Raw genomic sequence first — 12,444 nt, 5'->3', positions numbered from 1 at the left:
AACAATGAAAATGGCCCACAATAGGGCAGAAAAAGTTAAGATGGGTCATGTGCTACCTCATTTGGCTCTTCACCCTTTATGAAAAGAGAAGCCAGACTCTGGCTGCCCAAGCAGGGTCTGGACTAGTACTGGAGGCTGCCTTTGTGCCAGGATACTCTGAGCAAAAGCTATTCCCCTTAACCAGGTGCTGTTGACAACTGGGCCAAACCTCCTGGCTTTGAGTCTGTGTTAAAGGAGACAACAAGATGTTAGTAATATTAGCCTAGTCTCTCTGGTTGAGAGGGTAGTGTGCAAAAAAAAGAGGCAAGGCAATGCAAAGCTGGGGTACTGTGAGCTCCCAGACAGGCAAACAGTGAGTGAGCACTATGACAGGAAGTGAAGACCCCACAGATCGAGGCCAGGCCAGTCCATAGGCTGAGTGCGTGTCCCTGCTACAGCATTATAATGATAGTTGCTAGTGCAGTTGAGACTGCACCTGAATTGCTCTAGCCTAGAAATGATTTAACTTGCTCATATTAATATGTGACAACGATTTAAAACAAAAATGCAACAGAACCAAAATTTACAATGCAAGAGACCATGCAACTCATCACATCCAAGCTAGAGCAATTTAGAACTAGCCACAATGCCTGCTCTCTGTAGGAGAGGCTGGGACTATTTTTCACTGCAGCATAGGAGGCTGAGGGGTGACTTTACAGGAGTTGATAAAGTCATAAGGCTTAGACAAGCTGAATTACAAAAGGCTTTTTCCCAAGGGTAGGGGAGTTCAACACTAGGGGGCACATTTTTAAAGTGCGAGGTGAAAGACTTAAGAGACTCAGGGTTTGGCCAGGAGAGGGGGGGATGGTTTCACACAGATGGTGGTTCGTATGTGGAATGAACTGCCAGAGGAAGGGTTAGATGCAGCTAAGATACTTAAGACATTTGAACAGGTACACGAATAGGAAATATTTAAAAGGGATATGGGCCAAATGAAGTCAAATGGGAATAATTTAGTTTGGGAAACTTGATTGGCATGGACAAATCAGACCGAAGGCTCTGTTTCTGTCCTGTATTACTATAACTCCTGCCACTTCAGATGTTTATCTGCTGTTCCCTTAGATTTAAGGTCTCTACATCAACTAGTTCCTGGGGCAACATTTCTCTTACAGCTGAAAAGATATCAGCCAAACACCATCCTACTCTCCCAAAACTGTCAGTACTGCAGGATAGTGAACACAAACTTGCATCTCGCAACATCTAGATGTGTAGCAAATTTTTACATGAAACAACTTTGTTTTGAAAGCTGATGTTTTTTTGAAGATCAAGGTAGCTTTCTACACTATCTCAGAAACCACTTTTCTCAATTTTTAAAATCAATTCCCTCCAAATAGTAACCCTATAAATCACCACTGCTATTTAAAACTAGAGAGTTATATGAATAAAAGCTTCTACCATAGACTCCAATGAGTGTAAGGTCCTTCTGAAGTCTTTTCGTGAAGATTCAACACAAAAAGTAATGCCAAGTACAATGAAATGTCAGAAACTCCACCTCAAATTAGGAATTTGTTTGTTTTACTTTCTGTTGGGAAAGATCAATACTCCAAGTGGGGTCAGAGGGAAAGAAAGAACAGAAAAAAGGAACTTTTCATTGAGACTTTCTTGACACTATCCACTGAATAGATTCACAAAAATGCTGTTCAAACAAAAGCACTTCACTTGCAAAGTTTGTTTTGCTGAAGTCTCCTTTTCCAAACTGTTTTTTTCCAGATATTTTGGCTCTTTCTTCACAAGAAAGTACAATGTAGGACAGGTGAAAGTCAGGAAATGACTGGCATTTGTTAATGAGCTGTTAAACTGTTTGAAAGCAACAGAACAGTCCAAATGCAGCCAGTTTCAACTTTCTATAAAACTGTTTAGTATTGGAGAGCCTTTTGAAGCACTTTAAACCTAATCCATTGAGAAACTGATGGGATCAGCTGCAATTCTGGTTTCACACCAAGCACAACTTTACTCTTCAATTAATTCAATGAAGACAGGATAGGGTGCAAACTTCCACAAAATTACTTTGTTTCTGTTAGAATCTAGTTCTTTGTGTTCTCCTGGAAGTGAGAAATGGCGATAAGAGAAAAAGATAGTAACAGCAGTGAATATGGGATGACCCTCTGATTATGGGATGAAATTGATTTCAAAAGGATGGTCACACAAATAATGCAGAGCACCAACTAGAAGTGAGAATTAGGTGACTTCAGATCAAGTTTACCTTATAGTTTTAGAAATGCTTTGGATTTGATGAATTACTTTTAATCATCTCTTATTAAATCTTCTGGAATGCTTTTACTCTGGCAACTGTATTCTGCTCCTCCATTGGGATTTTTGTGTTAGCTCTGGTCAGTTCCTGTGGATGCTCATCATCCTCTGGATTAAGCTCTCTTGCTGCTTTCAACTGGCCACTGACACCACTAATCTGAACTCCTCCACTACACTCTTCTGCACTGGGTCACATTGGGAGCCAATCTGTCCTCCTCATCTCCCACATTTGACTTTCACTTTTCTCTGGCTGTATGGACTGTATTGCTTTCGTTCTTTAGGTTTCACACCCACTGTGCCTCACTCCTTTGTTGGCTTACTCGACCATCCATTCCTCTCTGCCTTTTGATGTGTCTAACAAAAGTTTGAGAAACTCCCAGTTCACAATTTTCTCAACTTGGATACTGCTTCATAGTGTTCCACGCTGACTCCAACCTGTCTACAAGTCACCAAGTATCTCAAATTCTCAAGTAGTTTCCTTTTCATTCCCTCAGGATATCCAAATCCCTGCTGCTCATACCCAACCTGTACCAAATCCTAATCTGCCATCTTCCTTGTAACTGCTAGCATATCCTAACTCCCATTACCCAAAGCTTCTAATCTGAAATTCTTATATCTAACTTCCTCATGGCTTACCCCTTAAGTTCTCATTGCTGTGCTAATTTCATCAAGTAATTCAAGATGGTGGATAACTATTAAATATTGCACTAAAAATGAGGACTGTATGCATTCTCTTCCCTAAGTGCAGAGTCACTACTACAGAGATTGCTGTAATTGCATATACAAGGTGAGTCAACTGGAAATAACACAACCAGAAGATATGAAAAATAAACAGTAGCACAGTCAGACAAAAAAGGACAGATTAACTATTTCAGGTACTGCCTTTTTGATCCTGACTGAAGACATGTCCAATGAGTATTTAACCTATTTTACTAATCAACCTGTTCAGAGATGTTATTACACCCCTTGGGAGCAGATTTATTCGACACCTAAGAAATAGATTATTTCAGCACTAAGCAATGATTTCACCTCCAACCTCTTGGGATCTGAAATTGCAATGAAATAAACAGGAGGGGGAAAAAAACCCCACAAACATTGCAAGTGTGCGTTCTTAATACATTGAAAGGACTGCCTTTAGTTTTAATTAATTTCACAATAGAACAATAAAAAATTGAGAAATGCATGTTATCACTCAAAGAAACACCAAGCAACAGATTGCTAGAGACAGTAGGACAGTTTATTAAAAAAAAAAATTGGCAACTCTCACGGTGATGGAAAGTGCATTTAAATGTACAATGTTTAATTCACAGAGAACAGGAACAATGAGAAAAAGCAATTTGGCTTCCAACTCAATTTCATCAATCAGGAAATATCAAATTATCAGTCTAAATGAAATTTACTTCAAAGCCAAATTTAAGGCCATAGCAAATTTGCCAGTAATATTTGGACTCTAGTTCATGAGATTCTAAAAGAAATTCTGCAAGTTGGCAAGGATCATGATAGAGGAATCAAATCTCTTCCAGAAACGTATTTGTCAGCAAAAATCACAAATCTCCAAATTGAATTCAATCAGCACTAATTTGATGAACCCATGCACTGTTAAAACATAACAGAAGGCATTACAAAAAAAAGACTTGCAATCTCTGGCAAAATGCCTAATGGTTTTTTTGCACACATGGTTCTTTTTAAAAATCAAAAAAAAGTGTTGGCGAAACTTCACAGCAAAAGATTTAAAGGTGTTTTAATTTCTGAAAATAACAGAACTATTCAGCTTTACAGCACAGTGCACCTCATCAATTGTCTGCACAGTTCTTGCATGGTGCAACCGAAAACTAATCGAACTACCACGATTTATTTCTGAATCCATGAGTTTTAGCTGCGCTCCCAATATGTACTTAACAAACTTCAATACAGCAAAATAATAATAGGAGCATGGAACATCTAGGCTCCTATTCTTCTGCAACATTGAAGCTCTGGACAAGTGTTGAATATTCAACACAAACTAAATTCCATTCAAGTGAATAATTAAAACACAAGTTCTAAAACTAAAAGTTGTTATTTATTAACTAAAATCAGTGCAAAAATGCAGCTAAACATTCAACATTGACTTAACAAACACTAAAGTGCACAATCCTTCAGATTAAACCAAAATTCCCACTTCCTGACCTTGCAGCCCAATTTAATCAAACGGTTTCTGAATCACCCATGAATGTTCTGGTTTCTGCTCTCTCAGGTAAACTTTTACTGCAGCTGACCCAGGTACAAAACCTAGCGTGTGGGTATAAATTATAAACTCTACTTTCCATCAAATCATACCACACCCTCTCAACAAAGAGGAGACATTCCCAGATCTGATCCCTACAGAATCTCTCTCCCTCAGACCATTGTCCCGCTCGATGGCGCGAATCCAACCGTTTTAACTGACCTTTTCATCACCCCGAATGTCCCGAACTCTCTTCAACCCAACCACTTTTCTTTTTAGTCTCTACATATGTCCGCCTGTAAATTTTATTTTATTCAAAAAATATAAAATACCTTTGAAATTTCTTTCTACCTTAGAGCAAAATTTTTTTTTGAGCCGACGTAAAATGCCGTCCTCTCGCGAGATGGTTGCCCGGGTGATGATTGACAAGTGAGTCCCCCTTGTTGCTGTTGTAGCAGCGTAGCCAGTGCTTTGGGGAGAGGCAGGTTGTGCACTTGTGCTGCAAGGTGCAAGCTCCTGCTGAACTCTCTCTCTCTCTATCTCTGTATGTCAGGAGGTGGGCTGTGGTGGGTCACCCTCTCTGATAATCTGCATTACTGTCCTTTCCTTTCTGATTATTCTCAAACCTTTACTTTTCTCTGGTTGGTCCCTTTTTCAGATAATGCAGTAATCACTTGACCCTGCACCCACACACCCATCTCCCCAATCTAAAACTTGTCATGCCAAAAAACGGGTCTGGAGGTGCATGTGATAGTGTCTGTACCTCTGAGCCAAGTAGCCTGGGTTCAAGTCCCACCTGCTCCATAGGTGTGTAATAACATATTTCAGCTGGCTGTTTTTGTTTAAAGAAAGTCTAAAACTTGTACCAAAATGTTGCATGTATAAAATTATTAATAATATTTTTAAGATAATGGATAATAATCTATACTAATAAGATGGTCTTGCCTGTTTCTCACTTTAGATTCCGTTGATCCTTGGCAGAACTGGAGGTAGGAAGTACAAGGCAGCAGATGGCAGAATGGGAGACCTGGGAGAGCAGGAGCACTCGAAGTACAGTTCAACGAGAACAGAAGAGAATGTCTTGAGCACAAAGAACAGATATTTTGTTATGATTTAGGAATGATTATATTCATACATTTGGATAGACATCACTTGCTATTACCACACTACAGTCTATCGACCAATAATGACAGCCACATATGGTGTGACCTAAGAAATGCACTTAATGAAACTCCAGCATTTGAGTGCTAAGTTGTGATTATTTCAAACTTCTGGAAACCACTAGAAATAATAACAGGGAAAACAGAAGTGTAAGGGAAGGGCAGAACACTGAGAAAACAGGACCAATGGTAAAGGAGAAACAGATCGTTGACTACCAATCCCGCTTTGGCTTGGCCACTACACCTTGAACAGTCACTCATTTATAAGGTCAGTCAAATGTCATTTCTTGCAAATGGGTCTGAATGGGATAATACATGATCGCATACAATATGCACTACCCACTGTGATAGTGTCATGAGGACACAACTGAAAAGAGAAAGAAAGTGGGATCTCTTGGAAGGCAGACTGAGTATCGGTCCTCCCACTGTCTTTGCAGTAACATGTAGCCTATTATAGTTGTGGAAAACCAATAACCCACATCTCATTTACTCGACTCTTCTTGTTAGACCAGAAAACAGCCAACCCCACACACCAGATCATGTTAGCCCCCAAAGAACATTCACATTGAGAAGATATGGATGGCAGCTCACATAATATCATGGATCCAGTAGAAGGTGCCTGTTTGAACTTTTGGTTATTTAATACTGGGTTTTATTAAAATAAATGATAATGGATTCTGCTCATGGTAACTGGAAAGGTTTGTGTTTATAAAGCATCTTTCATAACCCAAAGACCTCCCAAAATAGTTTACAGGCAGTAAAGTATGTTTTGAAGAACAGTAATTGGCTGCCTCATTTCCTATTTCACAACAATTTATACACAGCAAACCCTCTCAAACTGCAATGTGTGATGTTGTTTGAGGGATAACTATCATTTGGAATAATATCCCTGTTCTTCTTAAAAATACTGCTCTGGGATATTTATGTCCAACTGAGCTGGCAGACAGGGCCTTTGTTAAACTTCTCACTAAAAAGATTACACTTACAACAATCAATACTGGATCAGCCTTGATTTTTATGTTTAAATCCTGGAGAGGGACTTGAACTCAAAACCTTCTGACTCAGGCACAGTGACCTATCAACACAGCCCTGTGAAAAATGATATACATTTTAAAAAACCTATTTGTAATTCTCTTAATGTTCTTTTAGTTTCAAAGTCAAGTGGATGGTTTTTCAAGGATAAGAATGCCTTGGGGTTAGTCTAGCACCTAGGTAAATCATTACCACCACATTCAAAGCATTGAGTATTAGTCAGAGGAATTTTCGATTAAACTTTATAAAGCTCAGTGTTCAGTCAACACTTTCAGAAGCTCATCCACTTCTGGTTGCAGTAACAGCCGAGATACATTTAAGTGCTGGAAGTAATGTAAAGAGGAGTCACAAACCTGATCCTGAGCATCCGATTTATGAGCAAAATTGGGAAAAACTTTGACTTTTCATCTTAGGGAGGAGGTGTGTGACAAGTGATCTTATTAGCAGCATGAAGCATTGTGAAAGAAATGAAGAGGTAAAACTAAATATTCATTACAAATTAAATTATAAAACCTAAGCAAGAGAACACAGTGTCAAATTAATAAGAAGTAAATTTAGCCTAACATTAGAATGCCTTTCTTCTACTACAATGTAAACTACAATGGAATAGACTTCCAGAGTAGTAAAGATATGAAAACACTGAAATAATTTTATGAATCAACTGGATGCAGCAATAGAAGACGCAGCACTTGTGGATAAGTGAATGCTGCTACATTCCTCTTGACTGAGTCTAAGGACCTATGTGGTTTATTTTTATTTGATTTTCAGTGACAGAAGTGCAACACTAATGAATCTCAACAAGAAGAGGCTTTCTTTGAGTAAGATTTAGTTTATTAATGATAGCAATTAGGTACAAGTTACATTAATGAGTTAGACAATGTAACTCAGATTATTGGAAGATTGACGACACAGCAAGATCCCCATCAAATTAGAGAGTTATTGTCACCATATCACTTCCCCATCCAAGACTGTTTGATGTTACCAGATGAGTAGAACTTATTGCAGTCTTTAACATTAACTCTTTCAGAATCATCACCTTAGACAACAGAAGAAACTTTAGAATTTCTCTTAAAGGATAAATTAAGATGGGTCAAAAATCTTCTCAATCAGCAAAAACTGATATTACACAAACTGTCATATTGAATGGAACATCTTAGATTCACCACAGTTTTAGTTTTTTATAAAATGCTAATGGATCTCCAGTAATGTTGGTATTGGGTAAAATGATTACATAAATTACATAAATGCACGCACACATCCCTGACACACAAAATAAAACTAGTCACCTAAGCCAGATATACAGTCAAATTGGCAGCTATGAGGACTTTGTATAATGATTAAAACAATTGACAAATTTCAGAAATGTGCACCACCGAAATATATAAAATGATTACATTGGTATGTTGACAGTAACAGTATTGCAAATTTTTAGAAAACTGCACTAAAAGTTAAATTTTTAAACTTGGACTGAGTTTAAAGATTGCTTTCAAATTGGACTCTGAGGGTTACCTGACCTTTTTGTGCGTTCAGACCATAATCACTTCTAAAGAGACAAAAGAAAAGATATTCTCAGATGCACATGTATTAAAAAAAATTTGAAATTCAAATAGCCTTCCACAAGTACGATTAAGATACTATTGCTTTGGTTTTTCTTCGAGTGCCTGGACCTTAATTGCGCCTTAAAGTGAGAAAAGGTTGGGCACCTTGAACACTGCACATGGTAAAAAGACTTTGGAGTAACAAAGAGGATTACCACTTATGTGAAACAGATTGGCAATTTGTCTATGTCACATGACCCTGTGAGCATCTTTGCTTTCCTACCAAGTGGCCATAAAATTGAAACATAATGAGAGGGACATCTTGAAACAACTTGAGGGAAAGATAACAGCTTCAGCTCTGAGAAGGAGAGGGGGAGAGAGAGAGAGAGAGCTATCCAGAAACAGTTTGTGGTCAGTTGTAATTACATGGGCAATTGAAAGCTAATGCCTCTCCTGCAGAATCAGAGAAGCAACAATTCTACTGGCAAAGTTTACGTGTGAAAGAAACCTCTGGAAATTCATCCATAGAAGCTGTCACAGCTGCTGAATCTCTCCTGAAATTCCAAGCCCACACTTCAAACAACGCAACATTTTGACTTCAAAATACCAGGCTTGCATTGAAAAACAGGGACTGAACTTGACTAAATTTTTATAGGTATTGTATCTATTTCTGCAACTAACCAATGTGTGTGTGTCTTAGTTTCTTTAGTAAGACCTAGATTGTGAAATAAATTAACTTTCCCTTTGAAGCACAAAAGGTTTTGCTGCTGTTGTTGTTTAAAATTGACACACTCCCTCCAAGTAAGAAATATACATCACATACAAATACCTTCATCACAGGCAAAGTTCAGGTAATATTTTAAAACTGTCCATGACTTCACCTGACAAAGAAGCAATGCTCTGAAAGCTTGTGATTTCAAATAAACCTATTGGGTTATAACCCTGGTGTGGTGTGATTCACGACAATATAAACAATGGAGGATACAAAAAGGCCACGAGACTCATCCTGGCTGACACACCAAACAGTGATGCTTTGCGTGTCACAATAAACACACACTCTGTATCCAACTTACAGAAGAATTCTTATCCAATCCCTTCAGGCACTAGAAATTAGACCAGGAGACTATGTATATAAATAATGTATATAGTTTAATTTGAATGTGTACCTGTATAACGAGCATATGTTATGTTAATCTAAATGAATAATTATATGAAGTAACATAACCAGACAACTATGTTAGATTTAAATCCAAACATTGAAAGTCTTATGCATGAATACATAAATTTGGCCAGGCTTCTATGTTCACATTCAGCTCTGGAACTGCCTCAATAAATTTCTGGACTGGAAATCTTGTATGTAGACTGTTGCCTGTAATAGTGGAACCGTAGCCTCTCACCTGTAGGCTGGGCTATGTGTTGATTTTGAAAACTTTGCTCTCAGCTCTTGTCACCTTCTTGCCTATGTAAAACAAAACCTTAATTTTTCAGCAAATGCCACAGGCCTTGCTACTGATGGAGGAGGGGAAGGAGATTGCGTTTGAGGAAGAGGTTAAGATGAATGCAAAAGCAGAAGAGGAGCAGCTCATGTTAGTAGTGGAAGGAGTTAAAGAAGTGGAGGTCAAGGAAGAAGTTTAGGCAGATGAGGAGAAAGTGGAGTTCAGGATGTGGAGAAAAAGGTCAAGGCGAAGGAACAATAAACCATGCTGGTGGAGAAGAAGGTCCAGGGAGGTATGGTGACAAATGTGGTCAAAAATTAGGAAATTGAGACAAAGGAGAAAGAGGAGAGGTTTGTAGGTCAGAAAAGGTCAAGATGCAGGACAGGATTGAGATCTAGATGGAGGTCAAGGCAGAGGCAAACATTAAGAAGGACCAAAAGGAGTCTGAGAAAGACGTCAAGGAAAAGGAGGTCAAGTCAGAGGCAGAGGAGTTTGTTGCAATAGATGAGTTTGAGATGCAGGAGCTTAGCAGCAGATGAAACCAAGGAGAAAGTTGTGATGAAGGAAGATGTTATGGTGGCTGTGGCATTTGAGGAAGTAGTAAGAGACTGGGCCAACTATAAAATGTGCTTAGCTGTGAGGATTAGGGAGAAAGTACAACTGTGAGTGCATATCTCACCCTTGGGAGCTTCCTGTGCAGATCTATGTTAGCAGTATTGTGACAGCATTGTGCCTTTAAGGGTGATTTATTCTGTACTGTTTCTCTTGCAGAGACATTTTGCCAGCGGTGTCGTCATGTCTGCTTCAGAAGCAAGGCTAAACGACTTTGAGTTTCCTCTTTTTTTTTACTGATTAGACGAAAGAAGCATGAGTGGATGGAGACAGACTCACACAGACCCAGGGTTTTAGTTTTGCTTTCAGTTTAAGCTGATAGATACAGCTCTCTCTGCTGCAGTAAGAAGCTTGAGTTCGCTCTCTGCTGCTGGATTCATCCTTTCATTGTTCTTTTCTCCTGGACTAGAGGAAATAGTAAGTTAGAAAAATCTGTTTTGCTGAATTTGCCTTTGCCAAGGGTGTGTTTGTGGTTTGCTGCTATATTGGAACAGTTGATGATTTTTATTTAAATATATATTATTTTATTAAGTATTTCAATAACATTAAAGTCACGCCAATTTCTCTTTTTTTGTTCGTATTTTAACTGTATAGTAAGAATAAAGTGTGTTTTACTTAAAGCCTAGTAGTAGACTAATCATATCTGGAACACAGTGCCTTACACTTACCTTGGAATAAGATAAAAGTTAGGGTCTAGGTTATCTCTTTAATACATTTTGAGGAGGTTTAGTCTGGTCTATAACAGTATTCTGGCCGTACTGCTCTTGCCTATGATGCTGCGATTGTATGTATCTTAATTCCTCTGTCTTAGATTAGTTCACAATGTTGTTGTTGTGAGTTTCCTTCTAGTGTTTAAAATTCATTATTTTTTCCCAACTTTCTATATTATGTCTAAGACATTGTTTGCAATTTATTTCCTTTTTCACACTAGAGTTACTGCTTTCACACTGCTACATAAATGTCGTATAAAAGATAAACTCCTGGTCCCCTTTGAATTTTTTTTAATTCATTCATGGAAAAGTGGCATTGCTGCTGAGCCAGCATTTATTGCTCATTCCTATTTACTCTTGAGAATTTATCAAAAACTATGATTAAAGGTTTATTCCAATTTTAGACATATATGTGCTTTTACTACTATTAATTATTTTTAAAATCAACTTTCTGAAGTTAGAAATCACAATTGGTCGGCCACATCTGTTAGCTCAAAAAGTCAACATTTAAACTGTTACACCAGCAAGAAGAGAGATAACAAGGTGTAGAGCTGGATGAACTCAGCAGGCCAAGCAGCATCAGAGGAGCAGGAAGGCTGACATTTCGGACCTAGACCCTTCTTCAGAAACCAGCAAGAAGCTTGGTTTGTCAAGTTTCTTAAATACAGAGCTGTCAGATCTGTTTGCTGAAATTCAGGAGAATCCTAGTGATTTCTCTTTTTAAATTCAAACTCCATGTTGCAGATTCATAGGATATTTTTACAGAATTTATACAGAAATCTTCTGCCTAGTCATTGTAAAAGTGAATAGAGAGAAACCATTCCTCTGGTAGAGAAATTCACAACCAATAAAGTTTGAGATCAGAGCTAGCCTAATTAGTGATGAAATCAGGAAACAATTGTTCATAAGAGGGTAGTGCAAACATGAACTCTCCCCAAAAAAAACTGTTGAAACTAGGAGAGTTGAAATGTATACAACATCCAAAATTGGGGAAAGGTTCAGGAAATGATTTTTTTTTAACAGAATTGCTGTGTTTTAGAATCACAGGATGGTTAATAATGAACATGCCTTCTATGGTTATTTCAAAATGGGCAAATAAGGCGGGCATCACACACCTACTGAACTAAGTATCTTGCTGTATTGTGAACTAGAATTCAGAGCCACAGAGCTGATCTTGACTTGCCGGACTGCCATGTTTGGCATAGGGATGGGGTTTCAAAACCAGCACCATCTACTGAGGTAGGAAAACAAACATCAAGCCAAGTGCTGACTCCTGCTCTTAGGTGGTCTCAAGCATTGAATTGAGAGTATAATCTTGTATGAAGTACAGAAAACCTAATGTTTTCAGAATAACTAAACTGAAGTGTTCCCTGTAGGTTAAAACTTGCAGAAATATTAGCACAGTATTGTTCATCTATGGAAAATATTACTTGGCAGTTTAAAAGCAAATGAGAAAATATAAAG

At 38.1% G+C, this 12,444-nt stretch overlaps 1 protein-coding gene and 1 long non-coding RNA gene across 2 annotated transcripts in view; one reads left to right on the top strand and one right to left on the bottom strand.

Moving 5' to 3' along the window:
* Nucleotides 1–4,901, bottom strand: part of LOC109935977 — a 36,910-nt gene extending 32,009 nt beyond the window's left edge. The window contains exon 1 of the mRNA XM_048613362.1: nt 4,825–4,901. The gene's annotated coding sequence lies outside the window, so the exon portion shown is untranslated. The remainder of the gene's footprint in view (nt 1–4,824) is intronic.
* A 44-nt stretch (nt 4,902–4,945) lies between these two features.
* On the top strand, nt 4,946–6,648 carry LOC125486347. Its single transcript, XR_007265028.1, has 3 exons — nt 4,946–5,058; nt 5,151–5,299; nt 5,454–6,648. It is a non-coding gene; the product is annotated as an uncharacterized LOC125486347 (long non-coding RNA).
* Nucleotides 6,649–12,444: the final 5,796 nt, after the last annotated feature.

The sequence above is a fragment of the Rhincodon typus genome, chromosome 28, assembly GCF_021869965.1.
Source record: "Rhincodon typus isolate 14 chromosome 28, sRhiTyp1.1, whole genome shotgun sequence".
Taxonomy (NCBI): Eukaryota; Metazoa; Chordata; class Chondrichthyes; order Orectolobiformes; family Rhincodontidae; genus Rhincodon; species Rhincodon typus.
The sequence above is the reverse complement of the archived record's forward strand: the minus strand, read 5'-3'. Positions and strand labels throughout refer to the sequence as shown.